General features: G+C 46.7%; 1 protein-coding gene across 1 annotated transcript in view; it reads right to left on the reverse strand.

Annotated features, from left to right (window-relative positions):
• ZHX2 (zinc fingers and homeoboxes 2) overlaps positions 1–19,153 on the reverse strand; it is a 78,462-nt gene that overhangs the window by 31,524 nt on the left and 27,785 nt on the right. Inside the window, exon 2 of the mRNA XM_067290204.1 lies at positions 14,961–15,032. The gene's annotated coding sequence lies outside the window, so the exon portion shown is untranslated. The remainder of the gene's footprint in view (positions 1–14,960; positions 15,033–19,153) is intronic.

The following is a 19,153-nucleotide window of genomic DNA, read 5'->3' on the forward strand; positions in this document are numbered from 1 at the left end:
AAATTCCATCACAATGCTTTTCCAATCAGGTCCAGTCAGGACTGGATAAACAGAGTGAATCCCCTAAGAGTTCTCAGTAAATTAGCCACTTGACTCAAGCATAGTTGAAGTTAAAGAAGGTTTGCTAGAAGCTAAAGTCAATGTTTAAAACATCGACTGCAGATTTGGTAGCTGACTTTCAGAAAACCCTACCTGCAACCTCAGCAATCTCATAATTACTGCAGTTTTGTGATAGGTTACAATAATTACACACCTTAAAAGAAAATAAAATCTAGTGTAAAAATCCCTGGAAGATGTCACATTGCTTGTGCCAGCACTGGTTCACTACACATTTAACTCCATGCAATGTACATCAGTTGAACATATCCTATGAAACCAAAACAATCCCAGAGAATCTTTTTGGATCTGTTATGTGGCATTGATAGTGCTCAAAATAATTACTGTTTCAGGAGAACACAATTGATAGCCATTAAGTATGACCCATATGATGTCCATAACTACAGATTATATGAGGGACCTTCACTATACACAGTATAGACGTAGTGACAACACAAACGGACAGCACGCAAATTCATTTTGCTCTTGAGCCGGTGAAGTTGATGCACAAAGAAGCGCTTGAGACACAACAAGAAACCTAACATTTCTGACTTGCTGTGTGGATGACCAAGGGGTTAACAATTCATCGTGGTGGTACTTCACAAGGGGCAAGACAGAAGTGAGAATACTTTTTCAATTTTCATTTTATATTCCCTGTAGATTATATTCCAGGAAATTACTCCATTATGTGAATACTATTACTAAATGACATTTTGGTCCCATTATCTCAGACTCTTTTTGGCATATATGTCAAATGATTCACCATATGTTTAATGACATGCAGCACTGGTTCAAATATACTCTGGTAATGCAACAAGCCAAGAGAACCTTTATTTTCTTATACTTCAATTTACAAATCAACTCAGAAATGCCTCACTTAGTCACACAGCCCTCATCCAACTTTAAGATCTCCCATGCAGATTTATGGAATTTTAACAACAGAAAAACCCTCCTCAGATGGATAAAGCTTCTTTGCATGAATTTGAGAAAGGCAGGATATTATTTAATTTTAACACTAGAAGTGTCCTCATCCCAGTAACTTCTCTAGTGTTTTTTGAGAAATTCACTTAAAATGGTTTTCCCATATAATTATTACGTAGGACATGTATAGCAAGAACGTTTTATCAGATCAATAGTATTTCCAAATCACAACCTCAGTGCTACAAAACAGACAAAACCAATCCCTGTGCCAAAGACTTTACAGTCTTTCCTTCCTCAAGGGTGAGTACAGGATTATTAGCTGTGAACTGCTTTGAAGGTTTAAAAAAAGAAAAAAAAAACAAACAAAAAACCTAAATACTGCTGTCCCCATGAGTCAACACATCCTCTTTGAAACTCTTCACTATCTGTTTATACTATGATAAAAATAGTAATTTTGAGCAGTAAGCTGGATGTGTTATGATTGGCAGCTCAGGAACAACAAGCAACAGCTAGTGCGACTGTCTGATAATAGCCCATTGTAGGTTTAAGCTTAAAAAACAATTTGCCCAGCAGCATCATCCATTCCAACTCATGCAGTGAGACAAGTTTTGTTCAATCCCTTCAGCCCAGTGAAGGCAGAGAGCTGAGGGTGCTCCTGCCCTGCAGAAAGCACAGAGCAAGTGGAGTCAATCATAGTGACTTCCAACCTTGGCTAAGAGGCAACCACCATCCCAGATTTTATGAGACCTTCTCACCTTGAGCTAACCACTGCTGTGCTGAAGACACATAATTTGGCACCAGTCCTCTATCCAAGAGGATCTCTGACAAGGAGCAGCAGAGAAACACCAGTCATCCCCGGTAATCCACATGGGAAAGGATGCACAGGCCACCACTGTGCATCCATGTAGCCATACACTATCAGTCACCCATTTGGGCTAAATAAAAAAATTCACCAAATTCACTCAAAGGAATGTGACACCTCCCCTTGAAGAACTTCCAGTTGCTTGGAATAAAAGCTGGCTTTCCTAAAGCAGCCACCAACTAGTTTTTAAATACATTCAGTATGCAAGTCTCCCAAACAGATTAATAGGGCCCTCAGCAGCTGAGTGTCCTGGAAAAATAAGTCTTATGCATTTTGTACAGGTGTACAACACAGCACTGATATTACACACTGGTAAATACGCCAACTATGATGTTATCTAGGTCTGCACTGCTATCCATGCCAAGGCTCCCACAAGCGAGAAGAGCAAGGGAAAACGCCAGCACACATACCGAGATCTTTATATAACACCTCAACTAGCCATACTGAAGCAAACAGGATGACTGGCTCCTTTGCTCAAATAGATTAGGTGTTATCTAAAGGAAAGCGCAGCTAATTACTTGAACTCTTTGAATATCACTATTTCCTGGTAGGTGACACCTAGAATCGTCCTCCTTTTGCAGATCTTAAGATTTAATGTTTGAGGAAAAGCACAGAGGCACAAAGAGTGGAGTTGGATGGTGTTAGCAAGACTAATCCTGTTAGAGACTCATGAAAAAGAAAATGAGTTGATTGATAGCAACTGATGGGGCTGCACAAAGGAGGACGGCTTCTCCCTCCAAATGGGCCTGTCTGTGAGCAAACACCGCAATTATCACCAAACGTGAGCACACTGGGGCAATCAACTCACATGAGGAGCCTTTGCATGACCAGACACTAAGCCAGACAGAGGCCACAGAAACACAGTGCAACGGATAAGAATTGATGTATTTTGAAATCGGCATTTGTTGTGAAATTTTCAGGTTGAAAGCATCACAAAAGCAGCACGTTTTAAGGGAGGATTTCAATAGCCAGAAAACAGCTGATACCGCATCCCCTAATGCTCAAGATGTTGTGGAGAAATCTCAGAACAAGAGCCAGGACGATAGACTCTGCTGCACCGATGTCCCAATATCGTGCCACTGTACTGAGCACAAGAGAAGCACTGCCTTTGCATCTATTCGGAGGAGAAGCAACATTTTAAATACGTATGTATTACTGTCCAGAGACTTGATAGACACACTGTGTATTAGCTGAGAGATAAGAGACATTAAAAAATGATGAGACAGAAACAAGCAGACAGGGATTCTGCTTTACGGCATAATTTCCTAAGTCTATTAGAATTTTTTTACTGGCTATGAAGACTTCTAAATAAAACCGCCAGATCTAGGAAGCGATAAAATCATGAATAAGCAGGACAGAAGGGCAGTTCAACGGGATCACAAGTGCAGCAGCACGTTGTGCTATGGCAGCAGGACGTAACGAAGCAGAAGGTAATCTGCAAACTAGGCCACGGCCCGAGCTGGTGACTTGAAGAGTGGTTGATAAATGGTGACAGAGGCTGTGCGCGGGAAGGGGCAGTGCCGCGAGCCTGGCTCATGGACACCAGGGGCCTCCATCTCTGCGAGCTACTGTCAGTGGAGGGGCACCCGGCTGGCTGGGCAGAGAGGGGAATGAGGAAGGTGCCAAGCTGACACCTCCCGCAGGAACCTGAGCAAAAGCAGCCACTGGAACATCTGAGCTGCCCCACTGCCCCCACCAAGCTCCACACGCTCCACTGCAAAGCTTTTGTAATGCAAGGGATACTACTACGAGATCTGCTCGCGTACAAATGCAGAAATTCTCATCCCTGTAAATGAGATTAATAAGCTGATTACAAAAAAACAAACAAAACCCCCCCCCAAACTCTCAAAATATCCATTCTCAGCCTGAGCGTGCTATTTGTTTCGCTGTTCAAACACTTTTTTAGCATCACCTACCTCCCCAAAACCAACTGCAGTTGACCTACTGAACGTTTTCCCCTCCGCTGCCATCGTGGCAGCTGCTCCGCAGCCGCCTGAGCTCCCTCCTTCCCGTTTATCACCTCTCCGACAAGGCAGTCCTGCCGTGTGCTGCACCAGCCACGTGGCTATTGGGAGGGCGGCAAAGAGGCCATCGCCGGGGCTGAGCACGTTTCTTTTGCCTTGCCGGCCTCAGGCTTAGAGACGTGTCAGAGTCGGTTCTGCGTTAGGAAGGGAGACGTGCATGACAGCCCTCCTCTGCCTGCGCCGCCCTGCCACCATGGTTATACAAACGTGGAAGCAAATGCAAACATAACCCCCCACCTTCTTAAGCTCACAAACTGTCCCTTGGATCCCCGAAAATGGTATAAACTATTACAAACTCTAGTAGCTTTATACCACTTTTAAGATACAGGGCCTAACCCCGATTTCTCTGCTGCCTCCATCATTCAGGACTAACGCAAGTCCAGTGCAAGCAACCACCAGTTAGCCCAAACGACATGTCTGGAAAGAGATACTTGGAGATCCTCACGACATGCATGAAACGCGTACCTCGAGTTTTCACAGACAGTGAAGCAAGTTGCCTTCAGATTTTCTCCTATGAAAAGGAGCAGCGCTATTTCTATAGTAACAGACCAAAACACAACTTGTGACAACAGGCAGCAGCACGCGTTGCACTGCTGCTGCAGAAGGCTGAAGTTCCCTTCCTTTTGATAATATGCACCAAAAGGGAATGTGTTTATAATAAAACAACCCTTATTAATGGTGCATTCAGGCACTTATAGCATTCTTCTCACCTTCTTGAAAGTGCTTTTTTTCTAGTGCCTTGCAAATATTTTTAAAGGGGCTGATCCTGGCTCATTGAAGTCCTCTGAAATTTGGTACCGACTTCAACAGAAGCAAGATCAAAGAAGGAAGCGAATGCTTTTCTGCACTCCTCTAGCATCACAGCAATGGTCTGTTCGTGGTCACTCAGCAGGCTCTTTGACATATGAGAAAGCCATCAGAAAAGAAGGTCACACCAGGAATAGGAATCCATTGAATGTTTTAAAAGAGAAGAAAAAACCCCACCCCTTTGTGGTAAGAAATTCCTATTCCTCCTCACACGTGAATACAGTTTGAAAAGCACAATAAATGCAACACAATTCCCTATACTGCTGGAGCTTTAGTCTCCCTCTGTAAGAGATCGTGAACACTGTACGCACTTGCCCTTCCTACTCATGTTCACCGTAACATCTGAAAAGCAGCCACTCTGAAAGCTGCTGGGTTTGATTCATCCCGAGCAATCCTGGCTGGATTTCAGAGAGCAGCAAGCACGCTCGCAGCCTGGTTGAAGACATGCAAGCGGGAAGCTGTGCTTTGCGAAGGGCAGACAGGAGACGTGCCAGATCTGTTTATACCTGAGTCATGACTAATGCTGACAGTGAAAGCTGAGAAAGCTCAGAGACCACTACTGCGCTCAACGCATGTGCGATGTACTAGCCTAACTCCACCAAGTGCAAAACTGCGACTAGATACACACCATCCAGCGCTGATCTCAGAGCTGCATGGCATGAAACCAAGCACGATGGAAACCATGTGATACTCATGTGACACCGAGTTTCAAGGCAGAAACACGTTCGCTAACACGTGACAGTCACAGATTTAAGAGCTGCTTCCTTCAGGATATCAAGCCTCCCTAGCTTCCAACAGGCACGTGAGTGCTCCGAGAAGGCCACACTACCGGAAGCAACCTGCGGCAGCAGGAGGGTGGATAAGAGAGAGGCAAGGATGGGATGGAGATGGTATCCAGGGAGGGGGCACAGCCTCCAGGAAAATCCCTTGGGATCTTTGCCACTTCCCATCTCCCCCTTTCAATTTACCTGCCTCTTTCTATTCACTCCCTTGATGTTCTCGCTTACCAAGCGGACGTGAAAGCAGCATGTGTTTTAAATCGCGTGTGACTCCAGAAGAGGAAGGGAAGCAAACCCCGGGTTAGCTTTGCTTCAGCCCAGGGAGCAAGGCTGCTGGGAAGGGAAGAGGCTCTGTGCACATTACACAGGGGTGTGGGGTGGATTACAGAACGGGCGTACAAGGTGCGTGCAGGTGAGTACAGGGATGCTAAACCACCGTGGAGAGGAAGGGCGCCCGGGCTCCCCCCGTTTCTGGGAGCCCCGTCACCTCAGTCGCTCAGTGGTCACTCTGGAGATGGACCCTCTGCTCCTTTCCGCGAGCTCAGATCCCCCCTTGGCACGAAGGGCAGCAGCAGCAGAGCCTGCCACAGTTCGCGTTATTCCTCTCTCAAAGTGAGGTGCCCACCCAAACTCACTGCAAGGCGAAACCCTACAGAGCGCACTGTGCTGCAGTAGCCCCATGCTGACGAGGAGGTTGAACGAGCTCTGGATGCCTAGCCAGGGACCTGGCCTGGAAACACTTTTTAACCTGCCTGTGTCTGCAGCAGACCTTTTATTTCCCTCATATATCACACTTCAGCTCAACACAGCTTCTTCAGCGAAACTTTCTAGCATACCCAAACAAAAAATATAAGCTCTTGTCTCTGCTTTTTCTCCTAAAGAAATTTAATTTCTTCCTTAAGAGCTATTTTAGTTTCCTTTTTCCAGGCAGAGCTGAAGCTGCCACACAACATGGCACTCTGAACTGGCATCAGAAATCTCCCAAATCTCTAATGGCCTAGGTCCTGCTTCACCACGTACCCTGCTGGCACAGCAATCCCCCCATACGGCCTGCTGCGTGCCTCTTCAGGCACCTCTGCTTGGGGCAAACCAAGCTGCTGACCTTTCCTTTTCTCCCTCCCTTCTGCTGCACTGTCGATATCCCGGCTCTTGGCCGTGCCCCTCAGACCCGCACCTGGCGGTCACTTCTCCTACACCTCAGCAGGAAGCTACTTTACCCCCCATCCCACCCTAATGGGCTCGAAAGAGCTAGCATGGATCACTACCCGCGCTAGTCACCATCTCCCATCTCCTCCCAAAGAGCCTCCCCGCAAGCTCCCCTTGTTCCGGTGAGGTAGAGTCAAACTTTGCAGCCCTTCTCGCCCCTTTGCAGTTGTCTGATCCTGTTTGTTAACGTATCGACACTCGCTGCCTCCGCTCCACCAGCAGTGCCAGCTTCATCCACCTGTTTGTCAGCTCCCCCCACGCCAGGCACCGCGCTTCCTTCCCTGCTGCCCCTTTGGCATGGCAGGACCTGCCTCAATTCATCCGCAGAGCCGGGCCCTGCTGCTGCTCTACAAGCCTCAGGAAGATCCCCATTTGCCGTGAAACCAATCGAGTTTGATTTTGCAGCAGCAAAGTCTCAGTTCACTACTGGCAGAAGAAAAAAAGGACGCCTTCTTAGACCCCTGCGGGAACCTGCAAGCCTTACAAACACCTAGCCTGCGCAACCATGAGCTCTGCTGGGAGCCACGTGCTGCCCTGCCAAAACCTCCGCTTGTCACTGTCTGCCAAGGGACCCTGCTCTAACCACAGCTTCTGGCACATCCCGGGATCCCCTCCAACTCCTTGGGGCTTACACCAGCTAGCACAAAGGTTTAAACACAGACCTGTGTTTAGCATACAAAAAAAAAAAAAAAAGCAGCTGCAACTAATAACATTTTAAAGAACCATCTAAAACACCTGCCGTTTGCAGTATTACAGCAGCAATAACATTACCACTGTCATCACGGTTGCAGTAGCATGGTTTTAGCATAAATAGGAAGGAGAGCCCTGGTTCTCTTCCTGGCTTGCTTGAAGAGTTTTGGCAAGTCTTTTGTACCTTAGTTGACATGTCTAGAGAGTGGGTTTGCATAACCCTCTGGGCTGTTTAAGCCTTAACACCCATGCGTGAACAGTGTGCAACAGATTAATTGTGCTACTTTGGAAGGGGAACCCAAAATTACTGTGACCTCACCAGCACAAAGAACGAGAACACCCTCTAGCCTGGGACTACCTACAGAAACAGGCACAAAAAGCCTGCAGGCTTTCACATAGGACAGCACTTCTCCTACCAAACTTTTGCCACCCAACATACGACCTCATCACTCGTGGGCAGAGGGGTCACCCACCGAGGGTTATCGGCTGCCTGTCTTGAACATTTATCTTGAGGTAGGATGAAACATGTCTGGAAATAGTACGGTCTCTCAGCTGATTACAGAGGTGGCATAGACAGCTAGCGTAGAATAACTGCTCAACTTCCAGGCAGCTAGAGTTAGCCAAGGTGAGAAACTTTGTCTGTCTGTCTCTGGGTCTACCTTCCCTTGTGCAAGAGATGGGATTACAGCACCATCCCAGCCTTTGGGAGCACAAGAGGGCAAGTGCAAAGCCAGGGACCTGGCAAGACACCACAGCGGTACATGATGGCACTACCTATAACATTAGACTCTTTCAAATAAGTCAAAACACTAAATAGCCTTCCCCTCCCTTCAAGAAATGAAGGTGTTATTTTCCAAGTAATGAATCTAAGGGATGTGATTCAGATAGATACAAAGTGTGCAATATTGATGGTAATCATGGAAAATAGGGGCTGGGAGGGAATCCCATGCAATTGACACATTTCGTTATTGTATCACAAATGACATTAAGTAGCCACTATGTCCCTCAAGGTAGGATCCCTGCATAGAAGTATCCACATTTACCAAGCATGATAGAACCTGTAAGTGTTCTATAAATAAGAGGTATTTACAGAGAGCACTGTTAAATATTTATTTTTCTCTTGAGACCGAGTTCTCTGTTCATTTGTCTCCACTGTTGAATCTTTCACTATTAGGGAGCAGCGGAGCTCACCTAAAAAAAGACTAGGACTCATTCCAGAGCCCGATCTGGACACAGCACCAACCTCCTCTACAAGCTGCCGAGGGAAAAGCATCTGACCTGACACAGAGGGAACACGAAGCAAACAAAATGAGAATGATCTCATCAGGCAGGCAAAGGTAGAGCAAGGAACTCCAATGACAAAGAAGAGTTTAATAAGTGCTATCACACCACTCTGTCCTTATATAGCGAGCTTGACATTATACATTAAAGAAGTGACAACCTTCAATTGTGAAGTGTAACTGCCGATTTGCATTACATTTGCTTTGTGTCTTGGGAACAGGCATACGTTTCTCACAACTAATGAATTACAGTGATTTTATTTATTTATTTTTTAAAAAAAGGAAGCTGACAGTTCCGGGGGGGAGGGATGACGACAAAAAAACAAAACAAAAGCAACCAAAAATCGTGGCTCTGAAATACACTTCACTGCTAACCCTTTGTAGTAGCAATTGTAATAGTTCTTACTCCAGCTTGCCAAAAGCAGAGTTTTAATTAAATATTAAAAAGCTATTTGTTAAAATAATGTTACCATAGCAACTAGAGAAAGCTAAAATACCCTGGTGTTTCTGACTCACAGCATATTAATCAACCACTAGCTATTATATAATGAGCGCCCCCCTGCAAGGGCCTGCCATAGCGGCAACAGCAGCGCCGAGCTGCTGAATCAGTAGTCGCAAAGCAGTCGCGCGGGTGCTGGACTCTGCCCTCCTTGCTACGGCAGACGCCTCTCGGCTGCCCCAGTTCGGGCAGCATTGGCTAGTTATCAGGCTAAGCACAGAAATCGCGTGCCCAACTACTTTGAGGAAGCCATGCCAGAGGGCTCTTGGTCTGCACGTCCCCGTAGGTACACCGAGCGGGGGCTAAACGAAAGCCCTGGGCAACGTAAGGTTCTGGTGAGAGCAGCTCCAGCGATGGCTCCCCGTGCGCCAGCAGCGAGGAGAGGGTTACGCAGCTCGTTCCCAGCGGGTCCTGATCACCCACCTTAGGTTCTTGCCACACACACAACTTGCACCAGATCTATTTCTGTAAGTTTTTTTTTTTTTGGAATCATTTCTTGCAGCAGGTGCCTTCCTACTATCAGGCCAACTGTGCAAAAACTCAGGAGAGGAGACTAAGCCTAGCAAGTGCAAAACAGCTCTGCAACTTGCCCAGAACAGATTTTATGGGGGGGGGAACCCACCTCATCCTCCACCTGAAAAGCCCTTCCACTCCCTCAACTTGTGCAGTCTCCCATGCACTGCGGGGCAGCAACTTTGGCCACCACAGAGCCCATTCAGGCAGTGCTGGCTCCTTCTGCCATGGGGGAAGGGAGCTCAGCCCTCCGGGCCCCCCCGGTCCTTGACCCCCCACTCCACCAGCAGGGCCTGGCCAGCAGCCACCATGCAGACGGCCAACGCGGCTCTCCCAGCCCGGTGCCACTATGGCCACCAGTCACTACCTGTCCTCAGGGGGCTTTTACCTGGGGACATGACCCCTGTTAAAGGCGATGGGGTCTTTCCCGTTGTTGAGATGTGTGGATGAAGCCAAAGGGGAACAGCTGCAGGGGTCCCGAGGGAGTCTAAGTGTCAAGGCCCAGAATAACATTAACTTGGGAAAGAGGGACAAGAGGGAGAAGTGAGGCTTTGCCGTTCAACACAGGGCAGGGACACCTGTCCTCCCCCCTCAACAATTTTGTTTTGTTAATGCCCTCCCCCAGCACTTTTCAATGGAAAATAAGTCCCTAACCATGTACTTATTAATCAAAAGGAATGCGATGAGTATTACAGCATTTGTATGCCAGCTTCGGTTGCCTGCTGCTTTGTTTGGGTGTCACAGCCTGTGACTATGACAACCACAAGCAGTTATTGGACCGATGTCATTTGTGACATCATGCTCAATGGAAAAGAAAGGGAAGAAGAGGAGACACTACCAAAAAAATTTAAAAAATCCCCACAGAACAAAAAGTGCTTTCTTTTTGTCAAGTGCTGTCAACTCCCATCTACTGAGCAAGGTCCCGAGGGACCACTGTGGTGGCGGCTGCTGCTGGAAAACCAGATAGGGTCAGCCCCAGGGTTGTCCAAGTCAGGCCAGTGCTGAGTTTTTTGGAAAACCCATGCTTTTCCCCTCCTCTCCAGCTTGCATGGGACTGACTGCAGGTTCACACTCATATGGAGAGAATCTCTTCACCCTCTCCTGGCTGAGGAATCACCCTGTGATCTGCTAAGAGTGGTCCATCTCCACCTAAGCTGATATTAAAGGAGGAATGAAGGGGTTTAGCTAAACCTAGCTTCTCCTGACTAAATTCCTCTTGCTCTCCAACTAGTTCCTCTTCCCCATCTGTATTCTTCAGGTACAGCAGTACTTCTACCCCCCGCTCCCTTTTTAAAAGTTAAATACAGTCTGCCCAAGACCACCGAACAGTAGCACAATGAGTACAGGGGAAACGTGCCACTGATTTTGCAATGAGCGCACTGTTTAGAAGGTGGGTTTTCTGGTGAAGAGCACAATGACCACTTCAGCCTTCAAGGAAGGCTGCAGCTAGACCCAAATCTTTCGCCTCACACAAGAGGAGGTGGCAGCACCGCTGCCACGTTTTGCAGTCATCACCGTATGTAGTGCCAGCATTCAGAGGACACACCACTGCCGGAGACTCTGTGCTTTGCCTTTGCTTTGTTAGAAGCAGTTTGTAAATGCAGTGCTCAGGCTTCAAATACAAGACAAAAAAAACCCCCCTAAAGTCTGCAAACCCCAAATCCACCCATATCTCACCTGGCTGGGAATGGTCCACCACAACAAGCACCTCCTTTACAGTCACACATTCAAGACTGCACATGGTATGACACACACAAGCTTCCCAACCAGGTATCAGGAGTGATTTGGTTCAAGCCTGCATCATGAGAATGCAGGTCAGCCACAATGAAATAAAATCCAGCTGTTTACAGAAAACAGTTGGAAAATTTTCTACATTACTCATGAGAAACACTGACTACACACTACATGAGACATGCATGTTTTTGCTGGACCTCCCATACTTCAGCAGCCCAGTGCCACAGCCTGGCCCAGGGACCCCACGCTGCTGGCTACACTGATCTGTAGCCAGCCCACCAACTCTTCCTCATACACAGCATCCCAGGGTGGGAAAGCAACTACACCACGATGACAGAGGTGCAGACATTTCTCCTTGAGTGGACCCAGACTGAAGGAAACAGTCTCCCCATTTCCTCTCAGTGCTTGGCCCCTCTTCTCTCTCATGAGGAGGTGGCCCTGTCTTGTCACCCACAGAACAAAACCCTGTGGATGGGATCTTGCCCAGTGGAGCAGAAGAACATAGATATTTCTGTTCAATAGCAGAGTGTTAACAAAGAGCAGGTGAGTTAATGTCTAACAGGTGAAGCAACTGCTGCTCCCAGCTCTTGGAGCCTTGTCTCTTTTCTCAAGTCCATGTTCCCAGGCCAGCTGGGAACATACACATCTCTCCACACCAATGCAGTTTATGATCAGTCATAACATAGCAAACTGACAATGGTTTTGAACTCCCTTACGTATGGGTGATGGCCAGAGCCATCCTGAACAACTTACGCATTGCCCAATGCCACCCCTTGTAAGGGGACAGTACCTTGAGAAAGGGGGAAGGGCAGACAACCACCTGCAGTTCCCTATTCAGCTTCCACCTGGGGTTGCAAGTGAACACCCTCACCCTTTGGTCAAGCAACAGGTCGCGTCCTCAGGGAGGAAACGAGAATAAGATGGAGAGGGGAAAACAGCAAAGAAAGTCTTCTTTCTCCATCAAGTCTCTCCAGGTTCAAGGTGACAGCACACATCCTTCAATACCTGGTCCCAATACTTTTTGGTATTGTCCTTTAAAATGTTATGCAGAGAGCAGATACAGAGGAACCAAGGGTCCCCAGCTTCAGTTTCTCCCCTACCTTTTGAGCAGCACATAATTTTTTACAATCACCCTGCTGCAACAGCAGACATTTTGCATTCCCCAGTTCTTCATTCAAGCTTCTGTCAAACAGCGTTTCATATGCCAGAGTACTAGGAGACAGGTAAATGGGAATTTACAGCCTCCTTTCACTGCTGAGCAATGACTACAACACATGGCAGTAATTTCAGAGCCATCTCAGAACATTCACAAGTTACCTGGGCAGCTTCCAAGCAGCACGCTAGTCTGTTTTTATCTTTCACCCTCTTAACACAGCTATGATATACCAGAGGCACCCGCAGACTGCCTGCCTCTCTCAGCATCACCGCTTTGCTTTGACTTAGTGGACAACATCTACCCAGCACTGCCGGCCTGCCTCTGGAGAGCAGAACGCACAACCAAAACAAGTCTCCTCCTTTATTCCACTTACAGCAGCAAACAGCACACAGATTCATTAGGACACGGAGATTCATTAGGACAGCAGACTTGGGAAATGCTTGCAGAGCAGAACCATGCCAAATTTCAACACTGCTTGCTTTTTTTTTTTAAAAAAGAAAAAAAAAAAGACACAGCAAACTTTGCTTGGAAGACAAGTGAACAGCATTTCTAACATATGGATATACTCTGAGACATATAATATGTAAACATGGCACTTAACAGATATACCCCACAACTGTCTCGGCTGTGTCTGCTGAATTTACTCCTTGAACCAGTTTCTACTCTTCCCACCACAGCTGTAGAAAAAGAAGCCAGAGTCTGCTCTGTGCAAGGCATCAAAAGCAACTGACGTAAAATAAAAGCCCCACAGCTTGATTAGCAAGCCTCACATGGTGGTTTAAACACGAGGAGCTGGGAGAAAACATTTTTGATTCAAAGGGAAAGCATAAGCTATGAAACTTGCTGAGGGAAAAATAAATATGAAAGATGACAAATGATGATAATTTCATGTCCCTTTTCTCCCTGTTACTGGACTAATTTCCAATATCATTCACAAAAGGCTGAAAATAGGATTCCCTATTGCAGGTTTTTCCTTACCAATTTCTGAATGCCTGCTAGGTATTTATTTTGCAATTTTTAAGCATTTTTTTGAAGATTGCTAGACTCAGTTTCTTTCCTGTTAACAAAACACAGGATTTTTTTTTTTTTTAAGGCTGATTTCAATTTGGGGCTTTATTCTGCTCTGTCCCAAATAGATTTGTGTTGGTGTAATAGAAAACAGGCTGTATGCCACTGAAATAAAAATGGAAACAAAATTCTGCTGATTTCCCAGTAACCATAGATTTCTATCACCATAGAGCATGGGTAAAAATGGGATGGGAGTCAGACTGATTTTAAAACTCAAGAAAACTATTTAACTATTCTACTGAGAAAAACCACACACATATACTTTCTTCACCCTAGATGTAACTTTTCTGTAGCTGGGCACAATGCTGTCATTAAACCCCAAGTCTGATGTTTTGAACCAGCTAACTTTTGGCTGTTACCTACTGCTTCCTAACACCTAGAGTCAGCACAAAGGACTTACAGAGAAACAAGCCTGGATCAGCAGAGCAGCAGCACCCAAACATCCAGTCTGACTTTTAGCCCCATTCTTCTGTAGCACATCTCAGCTCCTAGCTCCAACATGAGAAGCTCCCACCTGCACGTCCCTTCATACTGGGACACATGGCAGGGAGGCTCTGGCCAGCCTTCCTTAAAAGGGCAGTGGTTGGTCCTAGCACAGCCCAAGCTGTCCCACCTGGCCATTCTGCAAACCAGCTGCAGCTGGTGGAGCAACCACAGCCCCAGCTCCTTCATCAACACAGGGGAGAAGCCCACGGTGCTGCTGCTCTTTAAACACACGAGATACAACCCCTGCTGCTCTGGGGCAAGGGGAGGGAACCAGGCATTTAGGTGTCTCATGCGGTGTAAAAGTTCCTCTGAAGTTATTTTGCCTCATCAGGCAGGAGCATGGTACTGCTTCCTACCTGCACTGCTACTCAGTTTTCTGTTTTGATGACAGACCTGGGTTGCTTTACACACACACAAAACCTTGTGGCAACCTATGTTCTTTTCCCTTTTCATAATATGCAAGCTTTCTTCCTGAAGAACAACTCCTTGTCTCAACTCTTCAACAAGATTTTGTCTTTCAATGGCTGGTAGGGCTTGAAAACAATAAACAAGCTTCAGATGGTGCTAATGGTCCATTCTGTTGACCATATTCTCAGTTAAATACATTCATGTGGTTTGTATCTGCAGCAAGATAATTATTCAGCCTATGTGGTAATACAATGCTGACTTTATTTTGTGGGTTGCAAAGAGGTGCCAAAGACATACAACTGGTTCCAAAACACTGGATCTGCTTGTTGTAAACATTTCTTAAAGTGTCTTTTTTTTTTTTTAAATCTTCCTTCTGTTTGTGCAAGCTTGGCTTTCTCACTTAAAAGTAAAATAGGAAAAAAGCTACTCACAGTAATGTATTTCTTACATCCTGGGAATCTCAGTGCTTATACCTCTTTGAAGGTGAGCAGAACTTCAGATACCTACAAAAGAGGAGAAAAATGCAGGTAAGTCAGGAAAAAAAAAGGAGAAAATAACATGCACCCATTCCACTCTGACTGGCAATTTAGTTTTTTTAAGAAGCACACGGGAATGCTGACAGACAGGAATTCCAGCAATCCCATTTTCACTGACCACCACGAAGACAGAAGCAGAGCTTAAAGGATTCAGAGCCCCAGTCCTGCTGCAGTAACACTACACACCCTGGGGGCCTCTTGGGGAAAAAAAATCCACATTTCTTAGGCCAAGTAGGCAGTGGAGAACAGTCATCCACTGATGCCCTAAGATACTGCTGCTTGTGGTTTATGCTGGAAATACCCACAAAACATCTGCTCCAAGAGACACGTATCAGATCGAGCTGTGTTTGGCTACCGAGAACTTTGACAAAATGACATCTGGCCCATTGCCCTTCTCCCCCTTAAAGGATCTCACCTGCTGTAACCCAAAGTTACAGGTTTGCTTTACCTATTTTTGCCTTTTTTTAAAAAAAAAAAGAGATGAAAGGGGAGAGTAAGGTTTAGCTTCAGCAGCCGTAGCAGCAGAACTGATATAAGAAAAGATCTCTCACTTTGGTGGCGACTGTGCGCGTGTGTGTACACACATCTGAGAACCAGCTTGCCTGAGGGTCAGCAAGGAATAGGCGAGGTTTGAGAGAAAAGCAGTGATCATGGGACTGCTCCGAGGAAGAGAAATATATTCAGCAAAATACCCTGCTTGTCCCTCAAGAAAGGAAACAGACGCTTATTGATTACTTCAGCAGTTCCCGGAGCACAACCTTCATTTTCAACCCAAACCAAAGAATTTGAGTGTGTGAAGTGTTATCCAGATAACACTTGCCTTGTTATCTGGATAGAGAAGGGTTAGTTGGGAAATCAGAAAACAAATCAGACAGAAGTAACTAGGAGTCTTTTGCTCCTTCCCAGCAGGTTAGGAAGATATTTGTTGGCTCTTTTTAAAGGAAGATATGACTTGATTTCCTGAAAGAACATCATAGCTACTCAAGTAGCTGGGAGGCCAGGAGCTGTTATACAACCAAAATCACTTTTTAAAGGCTTAGAATAGAAAAAGCTGCATGTTAATTCACAGATAAAGACGAAACTGCTTCTCATTTTGCTCCATCTCAAAAGTAAGGCAAAATGCTAGCTTCCCTGAATTGTAAAAGAGAAGCAAACACACAGAACAGCTGTGGATTTTGTGCTATTTGCACCTCCGCCCCTTTTTTGTCTCAACAGGCAGCTTCTGCTGGCTGGCCCTTCCCTCTTTTGGGGCAGAATCCCCCGTTCTTCCACACTAGGTTATGTGCCAGGTGTAGAGCATTTTCTGTATTTAATGTGCTTAGCCCAGTATCTTCTACTGAGTTCACTATCTGAAATCCTTTCTTTTCAGTGCTGTGACCAATGCGCAAACATGATGGGTCTTGCCAGCAAGACCAAACTCACCCCTATGAATAAAACATTTTAAAGAACAACAAAATCACCTGTAAGGCTAAATAGTCTGGTCTTTCCCCTGGCCTCCAGCCTCTGGGAAATTGGGTCTTTATCTATTCCTCTCTGTCCCCAAGCCCCTTCTGCCAGGGCTTGTCTTTGAAGACTGGCCAAACCCTTGTTCTCGGCCACCCGGACCCCTGTGGTCCTGCTGCCCCGACCCACCCCAGTGAGCTCAGCACAGCCTTAGCACTGAAACTTGGAACTACACAGCGCTTGCCTCTTTGCCAATTAACTCTGTGTTTTCATATGCCGAGCCCCCTTTACTATCCTCGGCCCCAATACATTGCAGAATATCCACTTATTACGACAAGCGCTTCCAAATCTACCACACTTCTGCTCCGGGGGAGCCGTTCTCCTGTAAAGCGCTTTGATTTGGGACATCAGCCTCAAGAAAAGCCCTCATCACCCAACTCTTTCTAAAGAAGGTTAATAAAAAATACACGCATATGGTGCTGCTGCTATGTAGGATTGTATGACGAGCCTCACAATCTTTGGTGCTTTTCCTGAGGGCCCAGCTGTTGAAGGCAACGGTTTCTGGTATGATCTCAGGAAAGAAAAGCAGGAAGAAATCCCCAGGGTTATCAAATCCAGTCCCTTGCTGTTGCGCTCTCATCACAGAGGCCTCTTCAGAATTTATGTAAAAAGTTTCTAGGCCTTGTGGCTGTGAGAATATGATTTGAGCATCACGTAACAGCTCAGAAACAAGTTTCTTATATTTATACATTAGGGATCTTTTAAACAGTCTCATGGTTTTGGAAGATCTGCTGCTGCTTTTGAAAATCTTGAGTTGGGCAATATTGAAATAAAGTCAGAAGGTAAGTAATCACAAACACATTTCACCCAGAAACGTCAACATTTTTGCAATAGGTCAGTAAATAACTATGAAAAGAAAATGGGTCTTGTCCAAGCTTGTTCATCTTGAGTTTGCCTACCTCGGCAGTTATATCCCGAATGGCTCTTCTGGAAAAACCTCCCAGGTGGGCACACCGACTCTAACTCAGCTTAAATCAGGGCAAACAGCACACTTTGCCATGAAAACATCACTTCCCTCAGGTGTGTCACTGCTGCTGCATTAATTCAGAATACGAGCTCTCCGCTCCATAGAAGAGCACTCACACAGGCATCCTAGCGAGTGCACGTCCGAAACGGGTCGCTGCGGTTCATGCACTGCCGCGCACCACCTGCTTCACAGGCACTGCCTCCGCCTGCGGGAGGGCACGTAACCCTAGTCTGCAGCCTACGGCGAATAATCCAAATTACCGGAGCCCGCCTTCCTTTCCTGCAGGGCGAGCAATTTCGCTCAGACGCAACGACCGCGACGACTCGATCACGAGCCCAAACCCTGCCTTGTCACCCTAGATGCTTTCCAAAATAAATAGCAGCTCATGACAAAGTGAAAAAAAACAGACAAGCAAAAAGATTTTAGGAAGTATGTCATTTGAGAAACACAAGCGTCCCACGCGGTTTCGACAACCCGGACACTGCAGCACCAAACACCTGGAAATGGGATTATTTTTCATTGTTTGTAATGCAGTTTCCCAAATAACCTGATTGTCGAGAGCTCTTTGGTGAGGAAAAGCGCAAATCTGGAGCTGCTGTTAGGGTGACAAAGAGAAATAACTGTACTTTTTAGCAGCTTGACAGTGAAGTCCCTTTGAGACTCTCTCAACCGAAGCAAATTATCAATTTTGCGAAAGAACACTTTGCAAAGAGAAACGGAGCCGGGAGTCCTGAAAGCGTCGCGTTCCCCAACTGTGCTCAAGTCAAAGGAAAAACAACCCCAGACCGCTCCTGACCTCCGGACAGACGCCAGCCGGGCGGCTCCCGCGGGCCATCGCCCTCCGCCTGCCCCACGGCCCTCGGCTCCCTGCCGATGAACGGAAGATACGGAGGCTGCCACGGCGGCTGCCTGCGCCGCCGCCGTCCCCACGCCGCCGCCGTCCCCTCGGCGTTTGCGTCTCGGTAGGCGTTAATTAACTTTTCAACCTCGCTCATACCTGGGTTTCTCTACAAGCTGCCATGATATAAATTACAACCTCAGTGATGTGAATTATTTCTTAACACTAAAATAGGAATGTTTTCTATCGAATTAAATATTCGCAGCTGGGTAGGAAATGTGTGGTTTACAGTCTGGAGCTCGCACACTGTTATTATGGTATGATTAGCAGATATAAGCTTTTCTGAAAGTCATCTATATCAACATGCGGCAAATTCCAATTATCCTGGCAGATCCCGAGTTCCCGAACAGATCCTGGCTCACAGGCCAGAGCGTTATCATATGGTATTTTCTCTCCAAAGCTCCTCTTTAAACATTCACCAAAGTCTGGCAAACTTCAGTGCAGCAGAATAACGTGTTCGCCAGAGTCCTCCGCTTCAACACCTTTCCAGACAGCTAACGCGTTCGCTCACAAAACACACACGCTTAAATCGCGTCAGAATAGCAGGCTTCGTGGTTCAGGCTCGGGCGCTCGAGCCGGAGCAGGCGGGTGGCACTTCTGGCGGTGCCAGCGATGCCCTGCCTTGCCTCGGGCCCGCCACGGCACCCTCGCTTCCTCCGTTCGCAGCGCGCACACGGACTGCACAGCCGGGAAGCCCGTCGGAAGGGCTCACGAACCCGG

This window comes from Apteryx mantelli, chromosome 2 (assembly GCF_036417845.1).
Source record: "Apteryx mantelli isolate bAptMan1 chromosome 2, bAptMan1.hap1, whole genome shotgun sequence".
Classification (NCBI taxonomy): domain Eukaryota; kingdom Metazoa; phylum Chordata; class Aves; order Apterygiformes; family Apterygidae; genus Apteryx; species Apteryx mantelli.